Source organism: Arvicanthis niloticus, chromosome 17 (genome assembly GCF_011762505.2).
Source record: "Arvicanthis niloticus isolate mArvNil1 chromosome 17, mArvNil1.pat.X, whole genome shotgun sequence".
NCBI lineage: Eukaryota > Metazoa > Chordata > Mammalia > Rodentia > Muridae > Arvicanthis > Arvicanthis niloticus.
The window spans coordinates 10,048,447-10,053,322 of NC_047674.1; the positions used below are offsets into that span (position 1 = coordinate 10,048,447).

The 4,876-nt window shown below is 41.0% G+C and overlaps 1 pseudogene; it reads right to left on the bottom strand.

Annotated features, from left to right (window-relative positions):
• Positions 1 to 1,285: 1,285 nt before the first annotated feature.
• On the bottom strand, positions 1,286 to 2,843 carry LOC117722722 (serine/threonine-protein phosphatase 2A 56 kDa regulatory subunit gamma isoform pseudogene; annotated as a pseudogene).
• Between the last annotated feature and the right edge of the window lie 2,033 nt (positions 2,844 to 4,876).

Genomic DNA, 4,876 nt, shown 5'->3' on the forward strand with positions numbered 1-4,876 from the left:
GCGGGGCAATGGTTTGTATAGTGGAAAGTCCTTGCCCGGGGCATCACACCTTCAACAGGATGTTTTGTTGTTAGAAAAACTGCAGAATGTTACTTGGCAGACAGCAGCATATGGAAAGTCTCAGCCAGGGCATGGCAGCCCTTCGGGGTCCTACAAGTCCCCTGTTTTTATTTTATAGGTGAATATTCTCTGTCTTAGGTTACCTTCTGTCAATACCAATTACCCATCACTGGGAATCCCTGTCAGCCTCAGGGACCCTGGCTTAGGTAGGTAAGGACTTCAAAGGAGTTGCCCATCATTGACTAACTATTTTCTGTAAAGTCTGAGACAAACCTGGGCAGTAGGGTTCTCTCGTGCCAGTGACATGAGCACCTGCTTAGTAACTACCTGGGACTTAGTCTGCTTTCTGCAAAAGTGGCAAGGAAATATCAATCCTGCTCCAGGTTTTCCAATAGTCCTGTTGGTGGAAACTATGACTGGCCAGACCAAGCTACTTATCCCCTCTGACATCAGAACTGGGGGGTTCTTCACAAAGGTCCAGTAGATCTTTGCCTGGGCGAGGCTCCATAGCTCCAGGGCACATGCAATGCTCAGGAATCCAAACAGGACTTTTGGCATCTTTAGGAAAAACACAAACAGAACCTCTCTCCCTGACTAACACAGGGCCAAGTCCTTTCCATACACCTGATGACAATTCTTTTCATTTCACTAAGTTCAGTGCCTTCTGGGCTCATTTCCAATGTCTGTCTGCAGCAGACAATGCATCCTTATCCACTAATAAAAATTTTAAAATCTTGCCACTAATAAAAATTTTAAAATTTTGCATGAGGTGTGAAGTAAACTCCTCCTTTTTTGTTTTTCAAGATAATTTTTTCAAAGTTAAATGTGCTCTTTCCACTATAGCCTGGCCTTTAATGGCTGAGCCATCTATCTAGCCCTGAGTTACTAGTTAAAGCAACTTTCTATTATCAAAGTTGAAAATGTTTAATCATACCAAATAAACACTTTTTAAACATAAAACAGGACAACAATCATTCAAACAATGAAATAAAAACAGATAATTAATACACATGGACAGATTGGCGTGCAAAGAACTGACAATAGACAGGGAAAGAAGAACTAAGAATTTCTCCAGTAGGAGCCAGAGAGAAAGCAGGACATCTCCTGATTTTCTCCTGCTCCCAGGAGGGCTCTGAAACAGCCTTTTCCTTCTCTTTTGCTAACACGGCCAGAGAGAAGAAAACTGCTTTTCTGAAACCCTCTTTCTTTCTCTCATTTTTAAGGTTTAAATTTTCATCTCCTTCCTAGGAGATGTCACACAAAGCCTTAATACTCCCAAGTTACTCTCTTTTAGTACCTGGAAATTCACTTTGGCTAGATTTTCTATTTTAACCCATGCTTCTTATTGCTTTTTCATTTTTAGCTTTCCTTTAAGTTTTTCTGCTTTGAACTGCTGAGTACAATCATCAAAGAGTTTCTGGTTTATCTTCATGAAGAGTTTCAAAGCATTGTATATCAAACCATGTATTGTCTTGTTCCAGTGGGTCTTTGAGTTGCAGTATAAGGATGAAAACATGATGGGCATAATTTTCGCTGTATTGTCACTGATTAAACTCATGATGTAGTCATTGTTCCAGTAATAGAGTGCCTGTTCTTCCACCTGGAAGTGAGGGCTGGAAACACATTTGGCTAACTGTTGGAAAAGAGGCTTCATGATCTTCACAAATTCTGATGGTTCAATTACATCTAAAATTTTTTCTAATTCATTTAAGAATATTACTTCTTTTGGACTATGAGTCTTTGGACAGTATTTGAGAAGTGCCATTACCACTGGTTCAGTGAGGGTGCTGTCCTTCTCTAAAAACTGCATGACACAGTATGCCAACTTGGGATAGTTGACACTCAGGGACCTCACTTTGTGCAAGGGCAGCAACACCTTCAACAGGAAAATCTTGTGCTCTTCCTTTAGCGGTAAGGCAGATCCATTAATTATACTTCTCAGGATCTCCATCTGCTATGCCATTGTGGTACTCTGTCTCATAGATAAACCTATAAAATATATTATAGATCTGTTTCCTCATGTAAGTGTACAGGCCTAAGAACTTTACATAGATTCTGTGAAGGGTCACTTTTAGAAAATCTCTCTCCAAGAATCCTTGCTGTCAAAGAGTTCTAGAAGCTGCAATACAAAATTCTGATCAATATATTTCTTTGCTATATAGGGCTGGAAATCTGGAGACTATAAAAATTTTAAGAAAACAAAATTTATCAACAAGCTGTGGATGATGTCAGGCTGCTTCTAACATTGGTTCATCTTCTTCTGAGTTGAATTCTGCTCCCGTAAGATTGAAGCAGGGTGGCAAGGTTTGAAACATATTAACCGCAAACATGTGGATGGCCTCGGGGTAAATGGGCTCTGTGATCGCGTTCTGGATGTGGGTGATATACTTCACCACCTCGCTTAGTGAAGCTTGCTTTACTTCCTTCCACTTCAGGTCACTCAGTGGGTCACAAGCAAAGTCAAAGAGGACACAACACTGATGTAGCTTCTGGATAAAAAGCTTCTTTTGACCCACAGGAGAAACATCTTGTAAAGATGGGAGTTTTTGCAGTTCTTTATTATTGCTGGCATTAAACCATGAAGAGTTCTGCCATTTGTCTTTCTTCACAGGGATGATGATGGGCTGAGGGACTGATACTTTTATTTTAGTAGATGTTGAAGACTGGACAGCTGTTTTTCCTGCTGGCTATCTCTGCTTCTGCTGTATCTTGTCCTTCGTTTGAACCTTTTCCACTTTCACCAGTTTTGGTGGTTCTTTCTCCTTCTTGTTTTTATTCAGCATGGCTGGTGTGGGCTACTGCCACTGCAGCAGCAGAAATGTCCCTGGCTCGACCATCTTGCCATCCCAGCTGCCATTGCTGCTGCCCCGGAACTGAGTCAGTCTTCTGCTCTCGCTTTCCATTTTCCAGGCTTCCCTTCCAATTTTTTGACCTTGCATTTCTTCAATTTTTCCTTTTCTAAAATTTCTCCCTCATGCTCAGACTGGACCTATTCTTCGTCTCATGCAAGGATTTCTTAGCTGCATCATCCTGTGCCACTACTTGTAGGGGGGATCTCCTAGTCACCATGGAGCAATCAAAATCTTTAAAACTACTTAGTGCTACTTACTTTCAGTTTGATCCCATGCTGCTTCTCCAATACGTTCCACTCACTGAGCCAGCTGGCTTCTTTCATGTTCTCCTTGATTTCCTGATCTTGGTGGGACCTCCACTTGACAGTGCCAGTGCTGCTGCTATACCGAGCTTGTGCATAGGCCTGAGGGATTAAAAGAAGACACAGACTCTGGTCATTCATTATGAGAGAATGTCGAAGCTTTTACTGAACAGGTTCAACATATACACCAAACTGGGGAGGGAAAAACACAAACAGGAACTCAACTGGAGGGCAATGGTTTATATAGTGAAAAGTCCTTGCCCGGGGCATCACACCTTCAATAGGATGTTTTGTTGTTAGAAAAACTGTAGAATGTTACTTGGCAAATAGCAGCACATGGAAAGTCTCAGCCAGGGCATAGCAGCCCTTCAGGGTCCTACACTGTTCCTCTTGACCTCCCTTCCCATCATGAACCACTGCCTTTCTGTCTCTCATTAGAAAAGAACAAGCTTTTAAGAGATAACAAAACATAACAAAATAAACTATTATAAGATTGAAAAAAATCAAATCAAAATAGGACAAGGCAAACAAAATAGAAGGAAGGAGCCCAAGAAGAAGCACAAGAATCAGGTACCCAGTCTTCACACAGTTGGGAGTCTACAAAATATACTAGGCTGAAACCCTGGTGAGACACACCCAGGCCTTGTGCTTTCTTCTTCAGTCTCTGTGAGTTTACATAGGCTTTGCTCAGCTGCTTTAGGAACCCTGTACACCTGGTGTTCTCCATCTCCTCCAGGTTTTACCATCTTTCTGCCTCCTCTTCTGTGGGGTTCCCTGAGTTCTAAGGGTAGAGTCAACAGAGCCATCTCATTTAAAGATGTGTGTCTTGAGACTCCCTCTCCCCTTCCTCTCCCCATCCCCCTTCCCCTTCCCCTCCTCCTCCCTCTCCCTCTCTCTCTCTCCCTCCCATGCCCTCTATGAAATGTCTGGCTGTGGGTCTCTATACCTGTTCCCATCTGCTGCAGGAGGAAGCTTCTCAGATGATGGCTAAACAAGGCATTGATCTATGAGAATAGTTGAGTACATTGATAAGACACAACTATTTTGGTAAATCAGCAATTTGCAGGGACTGACACACAAAGAAGAGACAGATTGTTTAAGAAGAATACATTTTCAGAAACTATTCTCAATCATCAATGATAAGGAATGAGTTTCCATTTTCCCATAATATAGGATTAACTTGACTATACATCCTTTAGCCAACCACAAGCCACCAAGAAATGGGGAAAAGCTAATGCTGATCATTTAATTAAATCATGTTTTTCTATATTTTATTTATTTTAGCCAGTATTAGATGCTGACCACTAATGAGTCTACCCAATTCATTCTATGAAACCACAATCACGCTCATACCTAAACCTCACAAAGACCCAACAAAGAAAGAAAACTTCAGACCAATCTCTCTTATGAATATCAATACAAAAATAATCCATAAAATTCTGGTAAACCAAATCCAAGAACACATCAAGACAATCATCCATCATGATCAAGTAGGCTTTATCCCAGGAATGCAGGGAGGGTTTAATATTTGGAAATCCATCAACGTAATTCACTATATAAACAAACTCAAAGAAAAAAAAACACATGATCATCTCACTAGATGCTGAGAAAGTATCTAACAAAATTCATCATCACTTCATGATAAAAGTCTTGGAAAGATCA